This window comes from Varroa jacobsoni, unplaced genomic scaffold (genome assembly GCF_002532875.2).
Source record: "Varroa jacobsoni isolate VJ856 unplaced genomic scaffold, vjacob_1.0 scaffold_1104, whole genome shotgun sequence".
In the NCBI taxonomy this organism is placed as follows: domain Eukaryota; kingdom Metazoa; phylum Arthropoda; class Arachnida; order Mesostigmata; family Varroidae; genus Varroa; species Varroa jacobsoni.
The window spans coordinates 662,670-685,104 of NW_019214006.1; the positions used below are offsets into that span (position 1 = coordinate 662,670).

Genomic DNA, 22,435 nt, shown 5'->3' on the forward strand with positions numbered 1-22,435 from the left:
CTGTGTGTAGCTAAAAAGTTATTGAGGACTCGAATGTAATTAATTGGATGGCCTAAGCCAAGCAGAGCGTATCTCAAACGTGATTCCACATGAACACCTCTTGAATAGTCTGTGAGGGGAAGCAAACTTTCTGCTCGCGTAACATATTGTTGAATAGCATCGTGGACCTTATGCTGACATTAGCGTGAATGTGAACATGAGCTGATGTTTCTGTTGTTTTACTACGAACGCTATATGAAGGTATGGTAAAGCGGCCATGTGTAAATGTTCATGTTGGTCCATATTGCCATTGTTAGTTTAGCAACAGCTTAGATATGCGTATTATACGGATTGGTTTGAGAGATGCAAATTCGATCCGTACCTAGTATTCGACGAAGTATCTCAATCACAGTGGTAACATCAGGATAGTAGTGACATGTCCTTGACTTTTTCCAATCGAATAATATATGTTCTACTGCTCAGCAATTACCGATCGCAGGACAGAGTGGTGATCTTATTTACATTGGATTTCAATAACTACGTGCAAGGCCACTGGCTTTCTAGAAACGAGGGTTCAACTCCATAACTAATGCTACTGGTGCTTGCATATATGTTTTTTTTTTGTAAAACATATTAAACGGTAAGCGGTTTGATTGAAGGAGAAAAACGGAAAATGTGCAATTACCTTGTTTACTATATGCAATAAGGTCTAATGCAAAAATTACATGATTTGTCTCACCAAATATTCTACATATAGACAAACCAGCTATGTCATATACAGTCAGCTTTGGTTATCCCTTTGGTGCGGCTGATGTGAGCGTTGACAAACCCGATACATGGCAATCATTTGGTTGTTTTGCATCTCGTTTTCCGTTGTTACTGCTGCCACGTTGAATTTGTCCGGTATATCAAATCTAAATAATTCTGAGATCTTCTTTGCAACCGTCAAACGCTCTCAGTTGTACCACCCTTTGGAAAAGACATTTTGTTTCTATGAGCCTCTTTTCTTTTATTTGTCCACTCCTTATGAGTCTTTCGGCCTGGCCAAGTCGATCATTCGTTAGAAGAAAATAGTTCGAGGCGGCAGTTGTTGTCCTGGTTACAAGTGGGGAACTGGAGAGAGAGGGGCATGCTCGGCTGGGCAAGCTGAAAGATCGGGGACGGGTCAACGGCCTTCCGTCGCTAGCATTCTAAAAAACAACTAAAGGGTTTCGTTTGCTTACTTTGCTTCTCTTTTAACAATTTTTTCAAACACCCCCGCTGTCGGCGTCGGCTACCCCAGAGCTGTAGCAGCAGCATTAACAACGGAGCCTCCTAGCCGCTGTTGTAGAATAAAGAAAACAGAGAAAAGCCTAAATATTAATGACAGTCACTTGTCGTTGCGCTGCTGGCTTTTGCGTGAGCTTCTGGTCGGGGAGGCTCTCTTTGTCTATGAGGGCAACACTGCCACGCTTAATCTGTAATCATTCCATTAGGTAGGCTGCCTAGGCAAGGTTTCCGTCCCTAAATCTAGTTTTGCGGAGCGACAAAAGCAGGTTACCCGAGACAGCCTTTTTTCCTATACTGTTTAAACCAAAGTCGAGCAATGTAGGTTGTTCTCGGACGAACGATGACGCTGTTGTAAAGGGGCAGGGAGCACAGAAAATGGACGACGCTCGAACGACAATTAAAAAAAGAAGAAATTTTTTTCTTTGCAAAAATCATTGGGTTTACGAAGATGACCGTGGCTACTTAGGGATCTACTGTAGTTAGAAAACAAAAGAGAGCTGTTAACAACACGGGGTAGGAACAGAGGAAAGTATAAGCGGTAATGTGCCAAATTGCGTACAAGCTACTGTGTTTACGAAAGTGAGAAGTGTATGCATGAGGAGGAAATAACTGCAGTTATTCTAATCTGAATAAATAAATATTGGGATATATAGGTGTTTTTTGAATGCCTCGATGAACAGGCGGATAAACTAAGTGCTCTTGACACGGCAAGACAAACGGGCAACAATAGGGAATCTATAGGTGGCAACTTATACAGTTATTATTAATTGGACAGGCAAATAAAAGTCGATAAATAGTAAAATAAGTTGCTTTCCTTTACATAATCCCCGTTCGTCATGTCTATATGCTCTAAGCATTCCGAGAAAGTTGCATATCGTTATTTGTCTGGCTTTGTTGGCTAGCCATTGCCGTGTGACCGACCAGTTTTGGTGGTTTTCGATATTACGTGAAATTGTTATAGCAGAAACGGTGATAGGTTGCTTGAAAAGTGTGACAAAAAAGCTGCTCACGGCTACTTAGGTGGTTAGCTAGTGAAACAGACGGAGATGAACCGACTGACACAGACAGATCGATCTGTCCAGTTGGTTCGACAGCGTAAAGCTTTCGAAAGCCAGTAGATCTACCTGCCTTTGCCAGCCATGGAAGCTCATCAGCAAAGCGACTATCCGAACGAGCTGTTGAACATGCATTAAGCATTGAGTTTACTTATGTATATGACCCCGATGACGACATTTACTGCTGTACTTGCGACAGAGATATGCATCTTAGAGGAAAGATACACCGAAATATAAGCAACATTGACACCGAAAGGCGCGGATGGGTATATCATTTTAAAATTGGCGCTAAGCAGACGACCCGCCAAATGCATGTTATAGGACGTAGTCAGCTGACGCAGCGATGAGGTTTGCTGCTAAATCCAAGAAACAGAAGATGCAGACTTCAATTAAAAATGATAGAGGATGATGTTACGATACAAGACATGAAACTGATGTAGTTTGCCGTCTAGGTGTGTGCACTGCGTGCCATTCGACGTATCGACGATATGTACGATAGCACACCACATGCGTACGAAATCTTTTAGGATAAAAACGCTGCCGGTTGGAAAAAGCGACTGGAACTATTTAGCAACCGATATAATGTTCAGGAGATGGAGTTGACGAGAAACAAGCTTAACTGACTTCACGGGGTAACCCTGAGTGGCCGTTGTGCCTTTAAAAGACAAGTTGAAAGGAAGTGCCAGTTCGTTAGTGGTGCAACAAGTGAAACGCGAGTTTATGTGGATATGATTACTTTAAATAAGTAAACAAAAAGCGATATCGATAATATAAAATATCTGTACGTGCATTCGCAGTCGTTTACTTCTCCGGTTTTCAAAGTCAACCTTTTGTAAATTTAATTCATTATTGGGAAACATGGTTTCCTTCCTGCTGCCATAATGCAAATTGAAACGATAAGCGAAACAAAAAGTCCAGAATGAACTTAATCAATGAAAACAGACAATGCCAACCATTGATACTGGCGAGGCTTGTGACACCAATTAGGTCGTACTTACGAAACACTATCGTTAAAGGATTGCTCCCGTGAAATTTAACTATGTATTAACTTTTTTCCTAAATTGTGTGCCTTTCCAATAGTAGACCGGTAGGAAGGCTGATGTTGAAGCTGATGTTTTTGTCCACCTATCAGCAATAAATCTAATAAAGGGCACGTTGACTCGTCTCGGTGCGCGGTGTCTCTTTACGGAAGCGATGGGTGGTAGAGAATCTCAAATAACCTCCATATTTCTAAGATTCAGCCGGTTTACTGCTTAGTCGTGATACCGATGGGTCCAGTAGTCGCACATGATCTCTGAGACATAGTTGCTGCCCGAGGAGTTCTTTGCTCACCGCGATACTCATTGGCTGCTGGTTGCGCCTTAGCCGTTTGTCGCGGCAGTAGAGAATTAGGTGCACAAAAGTCCCAAAAGCTCAGATACCGCCGACGAGGCGTGTGTCATCTTCAGGATATCTGCATCCGCTTTTTCTGGGTATCCGATTACTTTCGTCTATGTTTAACTGGCTCTAACTTGTTTGCGATTCTTTTCCTGATGCTGTCGTTGTACAGAGCGTCACTGACGCCACTGGCAGCCATCGCTAGTGTTGGCTGCACAGTACGCGATGCACGAGATTTGATCTTTTTTTCGTTCGGTGCTCATAGAAGAGAGCACGATCGGTAAATGGAATTACTGGGGTTACTGTTCCAGCACGATCACACGCGTCTTTCGTTGTCGGCGTTAGCATTGTCTCCGTTCATGATCAGGACAGCTTGTCATTCATGGACAAGGGGTAGGTGCTTATGAGCTGTGTGCGCTCATGTGCTTTGCCAGTTATCTGGTGAAATGACGATGACAACAACGAGTATGGCCACCCCACTTCAGTCGTGCCGCAAGCAGACACAGAAATTCATCGAAAAACACACATCCTTCCGTCCTGCGCATTTTTCCATGAAAGAAAAGTGTCAGTCAGGGCTCACTCATTTAATTTTTAATAGTTCGAGTGGCTTCCAGCGCAGTATCGGCTGCTTTCAGCATACATTGCCACATCAGTAACTCGGCGTACAGACTGCTGTTGTGCCGTCTGTTATTACCGTCACGAACTATTACCTAACGTGTGTTAAAGTTGACAGAGATAATGAGATACAGCGGCTAACTACGCAATAGGGTAAAGAAAAAAAGGTCGGAGAATTGAATGCTGAAAACGAAATTCCAGAAAGTATTATTAGCTATGGAATAAAGCTACTGACACTATTGTTGGTTAGGATGAAGGGCAACTGTTTTTGTACTTGTGGCTAGCTGATATTATTGGAATACATAAAGCTCGATTCAGCCATTTCAGTAGTCAGATGTATCCATATCGATACGTCTCAGATTTACAAAGCGGCTAGAATATCATAGCTAACCTAAGATTACCAGAGTAAAACAGAATATTAACAAGATCGTCGGAAGATGCCTGGAGCCGTAAAAGAGATTAAACTAGAGTAAGATAATTAAATAAAAATGATTATTATATCGCCGTATCGGCATGTTAGTTATTACTCCAGTTATTTTAATCAAGAGGTGAACGGAATGACTGGGCTGGAAAATTAATAAATTTATAATAAGTGATCTATTGATAAATGATCTTGCAACCGTGTGTGCTTTACAGGCAATTACTTCTACTACGCAGAATGTAGCATCGAAAGTACAAAATGTTTGAAAGTGAGCGGGCCTAATAATATTCGCATCACAAATTCATGTAAATATATAAAGGTCCCAAAAGTCTTTGAACATCTGGGAAGTCTCATCTCATATTTATTGAAGTAGCAGAAGAAAGGCGAATTATCGCAACAAGGAGCAGATTTAACAAGGCAAGACATCTGTAACATGCTTATACGACCCTTATAATTCATATAATACCATACTATAAGGTAACAGAGTTAATGTTTGTATTCCATTGCATACTTCTCCCCTGTATGGGCCAAAAGCAAGGAATAAATACGCCAGCGTTTGCGGCTTGCGATTATGGAACGCTACGATTTGGAATAGCCTGGAAACTCCGAAGGTGTTGACGTGAAAAAACACGTTTGACAAAACTTAGTTTCGTGTAAATAACGTGCGCATAATAAAGTAAACCCCCTAGTTCAAAACCTTGCACCGGCGAACTGGGTCCTGTACGCTATAGACTTGCTTTCTAGATGAGATGACACTGTATGGATGCACGACATAGTTACACTCGCTTAGCTAAAACATTTGAAAAATAGTCTGCCTCTGGAAAAAGACCGCTAGAGGAGTTCAAGATTAATCGTTCGCACCTGCCTCGTGACCTTTTGTTATCTTGAAAATCGATAACGAATTATGGAATAGCGGTAAATAGTTAACCCGTGTTGACATTCTTATCTGCTGGTTCCTTGCTACAAGTAAACATGCAATTATAGTTGGCAGGAAAAGATATCAATCTAAAAAAGAAATCCATCTCAATTTAGAAATAGCGTAATGTATGTTTTCTCAGAATACGATACTCAATTGGACGTTTCTATACGCGGTAAAATATGGTCCGATTCCGCATTTCCTCTGTATAGCTCGCTTTCCAAGGTTTCCCACATTTGATTTGGCCTTTAGTAACCGTTTGTATTGCATCTTAGATCCGATCGGCTTTATATCATTGTGCATGGGGACATTTGTAGGTAGAGAAATCTGTATTTGTCAGTGTTTTTCTGTCCGGCCGGCCTGTTTCGAGGCTCAAAATTAACAGAGAACAACAGCAAACAAATTGAAGTTTAATTGAAGAATTCGATCGTTGTATCTATTATTCTTTACCGTCGTCATGTATCGGCGACAAAGTACCTTCTGTAAGTTGCGGCCGTTAAGCTGTCGTGCCAACAGCAAATGGAGCTGCGGCTAGGTAGACGTGCTGCTGGCTGTTTATAGTGGTCATTCTTTTAATATCGACGCCGGCAGTCGCATCATTGTGATTCAAAGGAAGGACGTGTCAAATGACTGTCCAATCTACGCCGTGCGCCGACCCTTTCATGCCTCAGTCGACAGCCGCTGATTGCTCCTTCTAGTGTATATATATAAATGTATGTATAATTTGGATGTACGCTGTCTGCGAATTCGTCGTCATCATCGCCATTGTTTCGCGTCTTCACCGCTGCTGCCGTGTACTTGCAACGTTTACTTTTTGTTCTGCTGCTGAATTAACCTCTATAGCTTTCATAATGATTACGTTGCCACAAGAGTGCGCGATTGATTCAACCTTTACGAGTCGTACAATTATGAGAGCGTCTAGCACCATTATTATTACTATCAACGCAATGAGTGTTTCATAACGACCGCGACGACGCGGTGCTAGTGCTTCGTCACCACGAAGTTCACGTATTTGCGCACGTCTTACGCTATTTTACAATTCAACCAGCCAATCAACCGATCAGTCAAAAGATCAGTTGGACGGTGGTCGACGGCACATACGCTGTTGTCACTTTATACCACGCGCGTCTGAACGTATCGTTGCGTCGAGATTCGTTTACTTGTCCTGTGGTTCAGTCCTTGATTTAGGCAGCAATCGTGGCAGAAGCGTGATTAATGTTTGAACAAAGATGGCGCGATCATCCTACCCATAGCACAACATTGCGCTCTCAAATTGCCACCATGCAGACCCTACTCTATACTTTACTACTGCTGGTTCGTCATTACTGAAAAGCACTGGGATGGCAGTATGAATGGTCAACGTAACAGTATTGGATAATTTGAGTGATAGCTCCGTACTGATAGGATCAACAGATTTTCAATTTCCCCTCAATCACTGCACGAGAAGGTGCAGCGGAGGAGCGGCAGCCCCAGCAGAAGAGGGAAACGGGAACAGCGGCGACACAGACGAGGCGCCTAGCGGGCGAATATAGAAAAGGACGTAGTGATAGTCGCAGCAGGAGTAAAAGTCTAAGAAAGATAAAGGTAAACTCCTATTATTTCTGATACTGTTACTGCTTCTTGTGTTATTGTGGCTGCTAGAATCGCTGAATGATGCGTGACACGTACGAGACGACAATGACCGGTGGCGATCTCCGTAGGATTCAGCTTTCATGAAGCCCGTACACCAAGGCGCTAGAATGTAGTCGCAGCAAAAATTGTGACGGTGATTGTCGCAGTGAGAAATTCATGTAGGGCCATCCTCCGTTATCGAATAAAATGAAATTTCGGTCGATTCAGTCCAGCTCCACTCTGTCGCCTTGGTACGATAGCACAGCGAGGACGGCTGCTCGAATCGAACATCCAACTATCTGGTGATCCCAGAACGAAACAGCATCGCTAGCCAATCAATACGTTGCATATACGGTCACATTGAAGATAACGGTAGTACCAATATTAAACTATAGATACGAGAGGTGAACATATTGACCACTCTGCTGGATGCCGTTGTCAATTTTATCATTGCGTTTTTATTATAAGTAATTCCACAACTAAAACAGAAAAAAATTGTTAGTAGTAGTAGTTATATTCGTACAGACCGCTATATCTACAGCACCGCTTAAAGCGCTTGTTTTTTTTCAGTATTATTATTATTAGCCATCGCACTATTCTAACTGCTAACTTGCCATGTAACGATAATTCTCATTGCAGTGGCACAGAAGCTAAAAATCGGTCCCGAAACTGAAAAATGGGCGAGAAAGGAAGAGTGTAATGGCATACTTATGGGACGAAATAGATCCAGGTTATCATCGCGGTAATTTATCATACATACATACATAGCGAAATATAAGCACTATACATCTAGCACAATCAATTGTGGCTTCATTGTAGCCTTTGACTGGTTACCGGGCCGCTAACCATACAGGAAAATTGTCAAACCAGTGAATCGATGAACATGAAAAGAATCATTAGACCAAGCGCCGGGTACGAAGAGGTGGTGGCTAGGGTAAGTGGGGTGACAAGTGATACCCGTTGAAAATTCGCTTTCCATTGTTAATACTTAACATCATTATTGATTAAAGTAACCATAACAATTTTGTTCAAGGGAAACACAGACGTGAAATAGTAAAGTATCATTTAGTATCAATTGAACGGGATACCATTGCGGTTTTCGCCTGTTGCCGCTTACAGTCGTCAGAGAAAGCTGCCCGATGATGTGGCTATTTTCGCTTTCGCTGCCATTGTTGTTGGCCCAGTATTACATCCATTGTTACTATTATTATCTATTATTATTATCCTTTTCCTATTTGCCCCGATCTCCTTGATGCATAGTCAAGGGGAGATCGAACCTTGTGCTACGTTAACAGACAGATGCTTTTTCGGTACGAAACTTAGCGGGCTTCTGTATGCCATGCAATTGCATCTTTGCTAACAAAAATAACGCGTGCAATAGCAGGTGCGTAATAGTGCGAGCTGCGTAGTCGTAAACAATTATTGAGTCCGCATACCGCACGTCAGTTCTGCAATAGTTTTACATGAACTTTCTTATCACTATATGACTGTTCAAGATCGCTGTCACAGAGTTGCCCAAATTTGTACCGTTTTTTACTCTGCTGTCCGTCATGTTACCCTGATCTTCTGCCAGATCTCTACGCAGAAATATTATACATACGCATACGTATGTATCACTGCAGAAACAGACCAACGGCAAATCAGCTTCGCTGGTTTAGCGGTTCGGACAAATGGCCAATGTTGCTACGGGTTGGGAATTGGCAGAGTTGGTATTTCTGTTTCTTCTCACAACGCGATAACGTGTACATTTTCGTATTCTCTTATACGTCTGATTCAAGTAAAATCGATGGCAGATCGTACTTGAATTGTTTACATGTGTGTTGATAATCAGTGGAGCCAGTATGAGCCGCAAAGCCTCAAATTGATTAAATGCTATAATAAGCGAAATTGTTAGATAGATAGAGCCTCAAAGAGAAGTTTGATTTTACGCTCAATGTCATTTCCTGGGCAGGCTGGGATCGAGCAAAATTTTCCATGTTGAGCGTGTCTGGCAGCCGTAAACAATAACGCGTCATGTAGCCTCTTTAGGAAGGCGCTAAATTCTAACCAAAGTCCAGATTTCAAGGTGATCATTGCCACCATCGAGGATATATAGTCTTGGTGGTAGGCGAAGTAGTGGTAGTACTGTTACGGATAGAAATCTTACGGATAAGCATCTATACCAAAGACACGAGGAACGTGAATCTGCTGTGTGGATCGAACGCGCTGTTTCAAATATTCTGTGATTGATGCATCGCATCGGCGATCCACTATGTCAACCAACAAAAAGACAAAATCATGTTCAATGATCGATGATTTGTCGACCAACTCACCAGCCGATTTCAATGCCACCCAGACCTCTAAATGTTCCACCGAAAGATACACAAACGATCCTTTTTCTTTGAAAGATTACCTATTGCATAATAAAAAAAAAGACACATTTCTCAGCTCGTACTTTATATGTAGCCTTTTAAAAGTTGAACAAATAATTTGCACAATTTGAAGAAGCACATTTACTTTGATAAGCGGTGCTTCTCATGCAGCGGAAGCACCACCGTAGGCTCTAGCTACGTTTGCCGAGAGTTAAGTCGATCACGTACGAAATACAATAGGCATAACACAAATAGCGAAAAAAAGGAACACTTAGGCAATACATAACCCAATCAACTGTAACCGTATATAGCAAAGGATTATCGCTAATAACTTAACCATAATTGCATGGCCTCAGCTTATTAGAAAAAAATGCAACAAGAAGAAGTTCCTTGTTGAAGATACCAATATCTGCTTCAACCAGGCCCTACCTTCCTCTGATAGATCTATTCCTCTATACGAATATAATGGTCGACTAGAGTAAGCAACTAATCATTCGCTGCCCTCATAGCTGTCTATCACTTTTGTGAGATGTATATCTAATTACATTTGTTGAGTGCCGGATATTATTACCTTGCATCTGTGAGCAGTTGTTATTCGAATAACAGTGATCATCATTGCGTTGGGCCAGAATTGTATCCGATCGGATCAAAAAAGCGGATTAGGTGATGGGTAATAAGTTCATCGTGAGAGTAGATAGAGGAAAGGAAAGAGAGAACCTGTTCAAGTTTTTCTCCTCTATTTTTCCAAAAGGGCGTGCGATTTTGTCTTTCATACGTTTCACACGTTTTTTTATGCTGCCTTCCCTAAAAATGGCGCAAGGCCCGGCCTAGGTAGCCGAGGTAGACTTCTTCCATATGACTTCGGAGAACCATACGAGAAGAAGGAAGCGAAATGCGAGGGACGAGGCAAACGAAAGCCAAAAATAACGAGTCACAGAGTGAGTCAAGGAAGGACTACAAGGAAGTAGATAAGGCTACGAGCTACTCTGAATGTAAGGTAGGACGCTTCGTCTGCGTTCGATTGCTGCTGTTGAGTCCATTGTAATATCTACTTCTGTTCTTCTCTTGCTTCGATCAGTTGTGTCGTTTGCCTTCGAGAGAAACGAACGAAGAGAGATAAATTGAGAGAAGGGCAGTCAGAGAGAGATGGTAGGGACAGGGATGGGAAAAATGGGAAGAAAAAAAAAAGCACAAGCAGCTGATCCTTTTTCCTATAGCCTACTTGGTAAGAGAAGAACCGGTAGAAACAACGAAAGAATCGGCAGGGGAAAGTATAGGCAGTCGAGGCTGAACAAACGATCCGTCGATAGATGGTTTCGTCTATCCGCCGGTCTCTTTTGGTGCCTGCCTCGCCGGCGGTCTTTTCGTCTTTACTTACGTATGCGTGCAAACGCGCCGACGAACTAGCGAGCGGATCTCCGTAAATCCGTATCGGGTTCCCCTTTTCCTTTTCGTTTTGGTTTCCCGTCGCCTTCTTCGGTTGATTTTGCTGTAGCTGCAGCCGTTACCGCCACTATCAGCTCTAGCACCGCTATCCAGGATCACTATCCAGTCCATACGTTTCTCTCGTTGAATTATTTTCATTTCCTTTCTCTATTCCTTCAGGTTGCCTTCTCTCTGACTTTCCTTTGAACCTACAGCTGCATACGTCGATACCGCTGACCTTCGGCTTGCTGTTCTTCTGCTTCGTATTCATGATTGTCTTCTTTTCTCTCGTCATCCCCATGAATCCTCTCCCACTGCTGCTACCGGCGTTATCGCCGCCACAGTGAACCGGTGTGGCTGAATCATCCGTACGGTCGGAGCATGTATTTGTGCTCATGTCTGTGCCTGCAACCGTGGTTCATACTTCATCCGCGTGCGCTTATGTCTACGCCGCCATTCGGTACGCGTCTACGCCGTCGTGCTGTGTGATTCTCAAGTACTATTTCCGTGCACCATTTTCTCTTTTTTTCAAAGTTAATAGAAATCGTTGTAGCAATCATAGTTCACTTTATCGATAATGTCATTTTCTCACTCACCATAGACTCACGAAAGAACGTTACCCTTCAAGTTCGGTTAATCATGCTAATAACGATAGTAACACGATAGATCAGCATAGTCTACCACAGATAGCGTGCAAGTGAGTTATAGGTATCGTTATCCATTGATGATTTCCCTGTGTCCGACGGCCTCGCTGACCTGAACAGCAGTAACGCAGCAGAGTCCCACGCTGCGGTCTCTAACAAGGTTTGAAAACGATCTGCATTTGCAATTGCGATGCTGGTCGAAGTTGCGATTTCCTTTTATTGGTTTATCCATACCGGCGACACGCATAAGGCTCCGTTGCGTTCTCCCTTTCCTTTCAATATGAATACTTCCTCTCATGCTGACTGTCGGTACGTGCTTTATATAATGCGACAGATGCATGCATGGATGCCTGCGTCAACACGGATTATAGACAGGCAGACAAAGTGAGCAAGTGAGACAACGCTCTTTGCGTCTATCTGAATCTCGTCTTTTAGTAGCTTACTATATTCTTCCGCTACTCTTGCCACTCCGCGCTTTTCAAGTTCGTCTCTATTGCATTGTCATCGGAAAGAGATGATGACAGACAGAGATCTTCTATTTCTTCCTTGTCTTGCTAAGTGGCATCTAGCTGTCGTCCTTATCATCGCCGTTGCTGCGACAAAACTGCCGACCACAATGACACCTAGGATCAAGTGGTGTTTCCTCAACAGTGGCAACGAATGTCCAGCAAATGACAGCAGTGCGGCGGTAGGCAAAACACGCTGGTTCTAGGTGATGCCAGACTACTACGGCTGCTCTGGATGAACTGAAAAGCGTGCCAGCTACAGGGAATGTCTGCGGAAGCAATGGACGGGAGACACGAAAAACCGTGTCAGAACTCCGCCACAGACATTGGCATCACTATGCTCATCACCATCAGCATTATCATCGATGACTGCTGGAGCTGTATTGTTTGACGATTGTGACACTCCTCTCTCTCTCTGTCTCTACTGATGTCCCTCACTTTCGAGAGTTCTTTTGTTGTCGTCCATATCCCTTTTTCTTTGATGCAGCAGCAGCAACGAGTGGTGGCAAACGCATCCTCATCGATTCCCATCCATAGTTACCAGCACTGCTATTAGCATCATCATCACTGTTGTTGTTTTGGTATGGCAGACAACGTTTCGTCGCTTCGTGGCTTTTTCGCCCCGTTCATCGCCTTGCTCCTCCCCCGCACTGCTGGTTGGCTTTCTCGTAAGCACTAACGAATGATAGAGAGGACAACAGCGTTCACCAATCTCCAACACCGATAGGCTGCTGCCACCGGCCGAAGCCGCTCTCTGTCACTGCCGTCGCTGTCAGTGCCACCAAATTCGGTTCCTGCTGTTTCGGTCGTCACAACCAGTGGCTAAACGTTATCGGCCTACTGTTGAAGACGTCAGCTCGCTGTTAGCTCCGCCGTGATAGTCTTCACCGTGATAATGATCCTGATTTATGCTGACTGTCCTTATCGCGATCATAATAATAATGCCGATGCAGATGTTGATAGCGCTTTTAGGCGGGTGGTGAGAGCGATGTCCTTCGGGTCTGCCATTTGATTGTTACCATTTATGCGAGCCGACTAAAGCCTTTGCAAGAGATCGTTAAAAGAAAGGATGTGCTGGAAATGGAAAGGGAAAGATTAGCCTTACGCAGACCTAATAGTATGCGCCTATTATTTTTACTTCTGCTTTGATCGCAGGACCGACTAGCCTTTAGTCTAGACAGCAATGGATAATGGACACCAAAAGGGAAAGCCTTGTCTAGTTAAAAGACTTCGGTTGGCAGTGTCCTTCGGGGAACGGTGATCTGTTGATCAAACGGATTAAAAATAAGAGGATATCAGAGAAAAGGTTGCGTCGAAATAACGTTTTGATAGCCATTTCGTCCTTCGTAAGGCGGAGTTTTTTCTCCTTAAAATATAGAAAATTCCTAACCCTGTGCACCCCAGATGCGTGCCAATGCGTATGTATGTTAGAATGTTGTGATCTCCAGCAAAGCGTGATTTGTCACCATATAATGCCAAAACGGAAAATGAGCGAATTTTGGGGCCAATCTCTTCTATTCTAATCGGTGAGAAGTTATTATCTGGACAACATCGCTGGTTTGCTTTATCTGGGGGCATATACAGCTATTTAGAGCGGAGCGATTCAGGCACAAGGCAGCTAGATCTTTTTTCTTCAGTCCCACTTCTAGCTGTGTATCTATCCGGATAGCGTTGGAGGATGCAAAAGATCTTGCAACAAATAACAGTTGCTTTGCATCGCACACTTAGCTGAGAGACGACATCTGATAAGCGTGAATTGTCAGCTGATAAACATGCAGAGCAGCAATAACGGTAACAATCACTTTTCACCGTTTCATTTGTAACTTTATTTGTTTACAGAAGACCGCACACTGGCGTCAAACGTAAGTGGTAGCAAGATTACGAGCTTCAGATGCTCTTTTTCTGCGAAAGTGCATCTAATGTTTATTTACTTTCTTTCATGTTTAACTTACCACTGAACATACTTGATAGTATTTTAGGGAAATATATTTAGACGTCGTATGTTAATAATACGGTGTTCGGATCTTGGTTTTCGCGAATCATTCAACAAGAGTTGTCTTCACTAAGTAGATCATCTCAATTACCAAGCGACAGAAAATACAAAAGTCTAATTTCCATGAATAGATGTGTTATTGTTGAGAAAAGTTACTAGTAATTATATTTTTTGCCCACTTCAGTGATCCAGTATCTAGATATATGTAAATTTCATTACCTGAATATGAATTCGATGCTTTTGTTTGGTGGTGTCTTTAATTCAAGATGATTTGTCCAAATAGTAATGAAGCTCGTAAGATTTATTGCGAAATATCGCGGATTCGACAATCAGCCAAGCGACCTAACAAGAAAGACTCGAAATTGTCGATAGCTGCTTCTAATAGTATTCTGAGAACAGCTCACGTATTTAACTGACTTGCTTTTGAAGTGTAAGTACATAAACATCGGAGATGCTTCATCGCGTGCAAAACAATACCTAACCGTTCTAAACGCCAGACAGCTCAATCAGACTTCAAGCTGCGATCGCCATTGTATTGCAGCTGTTGCTTTGAGTTTTCACTGAGGACTACATAGCGGATGTTACTTCAGATCATCTCGAAGGACATCAATTCTTTTTTGATACCTACTAAACCAACGAAATTGTTTATGAATGGCTAGATGGAATAAACACTGCTTGCCATCAGTTTGCCGCGTTGGATGCGAGGCATCTTTCTCCTATATATGAGGTAAAGCTACACTGCATGCCTTGCGTAGTTCAAATAAACTACTCTGACTAGCTTTATTATCCATTGTCATTATTATTGTTTATCATTATTTCTGGATAGAGCAGCTCTCTTCGCTGACGTGTGATATATCCGCCTTCATTTATTCTATTATACTTACCGCTTTACGGAGTTGAGACTTTATCATAATGTAACAACGTTTCAACTGGCGTCAACGTTGAACGACAACCCTGAAAACGACCCGTTCCTTCCCATGTTGAAAGGATGGTAAATGATTAATGACGACAGCGACTGGAGTGAGATGGGGTGGTACAAAACGGGATGCCTGTTGAGTACATCGCTCACGGTTCGGTTCGTAGTGAGCTCTCCGTGCACGTCTTTGCCTATCTGTTGTCTATGTGCGTGTTTGTGTGTGCCTTTATGTCCGCAGCCATTTACCACTATACCCCACAGTGGTCGTGAGTGCTGTGCGATGCGTTAGCGATCAGCGATTATTCTACGATTGTTTGTGCATTTCTCAATAAGGCGGCGTTACCAGCGGCAAAAGTTAAACTTCAATCTAGACGTTTTATGTTCGCGTTCGTCAAAGATGCCCTGTCATTAGCAAAACACACAACCACAACTATTCCTGTCATTAATACGTGCTGCTCACGTATTTGTCTGTCGATTTGCGTTCGTTGATAATCGGTAGATTTATAAACAGTGATTCGCGGGACTGAGTGCAGATTCGGACGTGTGTCCATGCGTCTTTGGCTGGTGTGTGTTTGTGCTTTCCTTGATGTGTATTATAAAAAGCGGCAAGTAAATTAAACGGAGCGAACGTCGACGTCGAGGCCAACACCCGCATAGCGCACGCGTTGATTCCACAAAAATGCCGCTACGCATATTGATTCAACGATAATATACGTGGACAAATTATTGAAGTTACTGTTGCTAACACGACATGCAGTCGATAAAGTAATGCCGGAGATGACAGCACATCGTCACAGTGTTAAGAGTTGTAGCAGTAATGGTGGTAAAACTTTATCTGATAGAAATGCAGGTAACAACAACAAACGGTGCGACATTGGCTTGAGGGGCAGCAGTATCGAGTCGGAGACTGGCACAGAAGTGGACGGCTGATGCGAATTCGGTTGCATTCGTTAGTCATAACGATCTTTTTCAACATCGCGTCAGCTTTAGCCATCGCCGTAGTTGCTGCTAGTACGCGGATACGACAATGTCACCATGTCCTGACTGACCATGATACCGGATTATAGTAGAATTAGAAGCTCCATTGTTAACTGTGGTAGTTATCCGGCGATTATGGCCTGTACGAAGGCAACGCAAAGTCATAACGTGGATTCGCGACAGAGTAACGGTATCGGTGGCTACTGCCGCTGTGGATGTTGTTAACAGAAGCACGATTCATTTTCGCCTTTTGAATTTGACCGCCGGTGGCAAGCGCCTCACTTGATAAGTAGCCATACGTGATCGTCATTTAATAAATAACCCTCTTTTTCCAAATACAAGCTGAATAAATATACGAATACTTGCTATTCGTTATTCATGTTGGCCGTGTTACTGGCGTAGGTAGTCAAATGCACTCAGTGTGAGTAGAAGGATAATTTATTGCTTCTAAGTAGCATTTACTTCGATGTGGTATAATTCAATACAACAAGAGGAAGACGTACGGTGATGGCTAAATAATCACAAAAATATTAAGATGGTAATTATAGCACTGGAAACATCGGTGAATAGGTATGATTGTTTTACGGGATGCGTTCAAAAGTTTTCAACAGAGTGTCTAACTATAGGCGTTGATCCTTTTTATTTAGCCTGCGAAACGTTCTAGCACACTGCAATCAATAAGTACTATAGGATATAGAGTATAGCACTTCAAGCCCCTCCTGACGGGTAGGCTAGCGCCCTGTAAAGAAGCGCTTGTCCCCGTTGCGTTTGTCTAAAGCATGCAAACCGTTGGAACATCGTTAAGCACACTTCAACGGACAAGGATTCATGGATTCGGTCTTTCTGAAGCTTGAATTCGAGAAAGAGTAGAAAAGGATTAATCTGGGTTAATGATTAACAAGCGTTGTCGGGTCTAAACGCATCGAACCTAAATAGATTTACTCTAAAACTCAAACAGAATAGAGAAGCAGTGCGTGCATTTAGACTAGTTATATGTTTAATTTAATTAAAGTCATATCATAAAGAATAAGTAAGTATTTGCTGTTTGTAGAAGGATACGCTCATTTGCGTAATACAAGTCTAAATTAGATAACAAAAGCATAGGATCGGTTTTACATACTGAAATAGAATGGAGGCGAGTTCTACAGTTAACAGCGTACCTGTCTATTTTGATTAGTTCACGGCCAAATGTTTCCATCAAAGAAAAATGCTGATGATTGATCATCGGTTGATTTAAGTTAGTAACTCGCTTCCCATCATCTTTTGATCTTCGTTAGTATTTCGGGTGTGATACAGATCCAGTAAGAAGTGTTACAGCCATAGCGCAGCAATAAGTTAAATTTGGATCCTGACTGTTTTTAAACACAGTGAAAGTCCTTAATTAAGTTGGAAATGCTGCCTGCCTGCCTGCCTACTTATTCGCAAAAAATCTCAAAATTGTAGATTTACTCTCATAGTAGCCCAAAGGTCCGCCATTTACCTTGAAAATATTGTAACCCTCTCGGCACCTCGTACTGTGTATGCTCTAGGTAAAAAAATGTTATGCAAATGTCATGTGGGACATGTATATATACGTATAGTTCAAGTGTACTATACTCTCTGCCAACGTGGCTTGGGTCGGCTAATCATCGAGCGATTTATCAACGGAACGAAATAAAGATAAATGTCTATCGTATAGATGTATAGACGAATTGATTAATCGTTTTGGATCGATTGGCACCTACTTGATGACCTTTTACCAATCGGAAAGAGTTAGTCGACGCATATTAATTTACACAATTAATAAGAATTGGCTCCCTTCGGTCGAGGACACAGCAAAAAAGGACTGCAGCCTACTGGGTCCTATGTGGCCGATTCCACGATGTTTCTTCGGCAGCGGATACAGGTAAACGCAGAGACTTTACACCGGCGAAACGCTTCTATGTGAATTACGATATGCACAAAAGTGGCTTGCTGGAATCAATGCACTGATTGCGCATCAGTCGGGATTCGTTATCTGCTCAATACCATAAATAGGGGGTTACGCTACGGGACCTCGCGCATAGTGGCGCCAGGCCATAATTCACCATGCAACGAAATTCTACGCGCATAGATTTTGTGGTCCTGTTTTTACAACTCTCGAAGCTGTGTAATTAACGACAGCGTCTTTAGTAAGATAGGTGCAAATATTAAGCGATTCGGAGCGAGCGTTCGGCACAAGTCTGACTTGTTTCGATTTAGTCGATTGTGGAGTATAAGATCCTCGATGCCGCTTGGGCTGGAGAGTAAAACAAAAGACGACTAATTCAGTTTTGTGTTAACGACCATACTTACCTGTTAAAGCAGAAATACGCACGATTACATGCTTCTTTTCCTCACAGGGCACTATAGTCAATCATTTAAAGTCAACCATTCACTCATTTTTCATACATTTTATACACTGCTTCATACGTTACTGTTATATACTGCAATATTATAGTAGCACGCTCGCTCGCACGCACGTACGCACGCATGCGGTGCAAAAGCAGAAAAGCGAGAAACGTACGATTTTATAGCTTCCTCCCTGTGCGCTGGCCATTTTCCTGTTTGTGTTCTAGAGTTGTGTTCCTCTAGTGTTCAGAGTTCTATCTGAATGTGTGGCCATATTCGTTCACCGATTTGTCGTCTGCTCTGTGACGAGTATCATGCAATCGGAGTGAAAAACTACAATCGTGCAACTTGCAACACCGTGATAACAGCCTCGTGCATACACCATCGCAGTAACAATATACTGCGGTGCCACGCCCTAAATCTGTAAAATTCTATAATCTAATTTAGCCCACTGATCGTCTCGTATTGACGCTGGCGTGATCATGAGCCGAACAGTAACACATGCTATTTTTCTAGTTCACCCCTTGACGAGTGTTTGGACATAGCGTAGTTCATGAACAAGCTTAGTTCACTGCTGTCATGCTCCGAAAGGCCAAATCAATGGTAGTTTAAAGTTGTCTGAGTCTAATCGTTCTCATCGATTCAACTCGTGGACTTCGGTTGGCCGGACGACTCCAGAAAGCCATCGTCGAACTGAAACTTCAAACGTTCGTTTTCTTGACCATGAGGATAATGTTACATCAACTTGTATCGATTAACAACTTATAATATTGTTTGTTGCCAACTGTTTTACTATATTATATGTACGTATGAGCAGAAACTTCAACATGCTAATTAACGAAGAGTACGTCATAGTCAAAGGTAATTTTCTGTCAGTCTGCTGAATAAAACAAACATGAATAATGTTTTTTGCTTTACGTCCACGACTGGTGAAATAGACAGGGAGCAGTTGTGATCGATAGCTGCTTATTGTGGCATTTCAACACGAAAATAGTACTCTATAAGTTAACGCATTCTACATTCTGGAGAGATTCAATGCTATATGTGTGGGCCTGCTTAATTTGGCGTTACGGTTTAATGCTACTGGTTATTGCCCAAAAGGCATAGTTGCTTTCTGTTTACAATTGATCGTGCGTTATCGACTATGCCAGATTTTAGGAACATTATAGTATATCAGCAGTTGCCTCTCTGACCATCTTTGTAAACACCTGAAGGTGGCGCCACCAGTTCAGCCAGAAACTGCACAACAGAGATTTCTTTATTTACAACGCTTCACTTCAAATATCACGGTCGAATCTATCAATATTATTCAGATCGTTCATCAAGAACCTGTCTTTCAACAGTTTATAACCTGATACTTTATTAGCCCTAGCAGAATTAAAGCCTTGTACTTGTCTATGAGTTAATGTGATCTAATAAACGATAATGGGATTTCATTTACTCCTAATGACAGAAGAGTTCTACATTAGGCCGTAACTTGGTTTGGTGTTTTTTAGGATAAAAACGAAAATAGCATTTTCTGTTTTACGCGAATGTTTAAATCTAGAAATGTAAAAAATATTTAAATAAAAAAAGCAGTTTATCAAGATGATGATCAACAGGATCGATCTAACAGTTTTCAGTGGTTGTTCTGTATTTTTTAGCACATCGTAATAATGTCTGGTTTCAGCCATCATGAAAAGCCTGCAATTACTTCTTGCCATTCCTTTTTCACTCGGAACAAATATCATTGTCGTCGTATGCTGGTAGCATGCAGCTGTACGATGAATCTTTTTTCTCAAAATTCCGTTAATTTTGCGCTTTGCATAGCGTCGAGTAGCGTCACCGACGGCATGTATGTACGTACGTACGTACGTACGTTTATAAATATCATATCCACTATGTCTCTAGAGTTCAGTATTTGACTTTACTTGGGGGGATTGGCCGGCTGTGGTTCTTCAACGAAAGATTTTTACGTTTGTTGTTGTTGTTGACACGATGGCGATTGGTGTTACCAACGACGGTAAAAATATTGATTGTGTGGTAAAATTAGTTGTAGGTAATTGATTTGGCCATTCCCTGACGGAGACACCAAACTGAAATGTTGAATGGCAGCATAACCGAAGGCCCAAATAGATAGGCTAATTTGGGTCGGACTGCACGGATTAGCGTAGCACCACATTTAGCTTTTTGCTTTAGTGCGTCTAACAGGCCCAACTAATACGCTGTTTGATAACCTAATGGCGAGCATGCTTTAGCGAATCACTAAAGGACAGAACGACAAATAAAGAAAATTTTTGTTACGACTTTTCATTTAGTATACGAGCAGTGAAAAAGATTGACTACACTAATAAGGCTGCCTTTGATTCCTTATTGGGCATATATGTATATAGCGTTACATGGATAATACATGAGATAATTAATATTATATACAATATAATAAATGGAAATAGAAATTGCGTGTCTCGCGTTGCTATGCCTAAATTAAAATGCTGCTGTGTAGAACCCGTCCAGTGATTAGTTAGTCACGTTATAAGCTCTTTACTATACCTTGATATCATTTCGCGATTTTTTGCGCCATAGAATCCTACTAGTTTTTACCGGTACCCACTCCCCCTCCCAACTGACTCCCAGCACCAGAACAATTTCGAAATTTTTTTCAGTAGCCGATCGGAACGGGCAGTCTCTTAGCATTCTGCTATGTCGGCTTTTGTAGAGACGCAGAGCTTTTTCTCTTTCAATGTAATCTACTTTCGTCGTTAGAGCCATTGTTATCACAAGCACGAGTGTTGTCATCGTCGATCTAAGTCAGGCAGTTTTTTGCTTCGAAGAACTGTACGTGTTGTACAGACAGCAGCTGGCTGAAAATCGCAAGTAGAAACAAAAAAGTTGGACGTGTAGCCAAACGTTGAGAAATTGCAGTCGACAGAGAAACTCTCCTTGTCGTTCCTGTATTCACTAGCTCGAAATACGTATTCCTGTTATCGCGGGCGCAAATGATATGAGTGTGTTTTCTTCTGCTGTTGTTGTTAACGACAACGAGCTGGCAGGATTTTGATATCGTTTACGTCAGTGTCAGCGGTGGAGGCGACAACCCATTATGCCATAGTGATTCCATCCGATTCAGCGGCCTGACGGTCTGTCGTAAACAGACGAACGTAGACACACATAGTCATGTTGTGAACGAAATGGAGCAATAAGCAATAACTTGGTGGAAGATTCGAACCCCTTGTTATTGTTGTTTAGTCCTCATTCCCTGCTTTTCTGTTCCGTTGTACTCTTGTCGTTGTTGCTCTTGTTGTTGCTGAGTTCGTGTTGACCACTATGCCGTTGTATTACACACGAAGCCACCAAACCGTCTGGCGTTGAGTGGACGAACAAGCGAGCGAGTGCAAGCGATGGTGATACGAAAGAGAAGTGTGGGGTCTATCGTTCGCTGTTCATTAATTTGGTAACAGGTAATAGGCGGAATTTGATGGAAAAGTAGAAATAGAATGCAGTCCGGAGACGGGAAATAAGAATGGCAGAGGAAAACATGGATAAATAATGAAACGCCGGTGGACACAATCTGTATTAGTGTCTATCCAGGCAGGAGGGGTGGCAAAATAAGTAAGACGCAGCAAACCTCGAACGGAGCCGAATGAATCGCTGGGGTGATACTTGGCAGAAACAGCAAAAAGAGTTAGCCCAATAGGTCCGCCCTTGCTACTTTGCGAAAATAATCTAGCAACAACAGCGGTTATGTCTCGGGTTGACGTTGTACCCTCATCTATTGAGCTTATTCTCCGCGTGCACACCCCACAATCCACCAACTCCATAGTGAAATCCTAATGGTACCCAATGAATCTAAATTTATTTAATAAGTGAAGCCGTCATCAGGCATTATCACAGCGAGCATAGAGTGTATCTGGTGCAATTTACGTATCTGCTCATATAGTCTACCCCCTGTACTATCTAATCATATTCGTTAATACTGGTTCGCGAGACGCCAGAAAACGTTCCACGGTGTAGACCTTCCGCGTTTGCTTCTTTGGCAAGCTTTATCATCGTG

At 42.4% G+C, this 22,435-nt stretch overlaps 2 protein-coding genes across 5 annotated transcripts in view; one reads left to right on the forward strand and one right to left on the reverse strand.

Moving 5' to 3' along the window:
* LOC111266643 (uncharacterized) overlaps positions 1 to 20,016 on the reverse strand; it is a 51,834-nt gene extending 31,818 nt beyond the window's left edge. The window contains exon 1 of one of the 2 annotated variants that reach the window (XM_022844297.2): positions 18,370 to 20,016. The gene's annotated coding sequence lies outside the window, so the exon portion shown is untranslated. The remainder of the gene's footprint in view (positions 1 to 18,369) is intronic. The other variant, XM_022844298.2, reaches the window with a different exon arrangement.
* LOC111266639 (uncharacterized) overlaps positions 1 to 22,435 on the forward strand; it is a 149,373-nt gene that overhangs the window by 9,042 nt on the left and 117,896 nt on the right. The gene's annotated exons all lie outside the window — the stretch shown is intronic.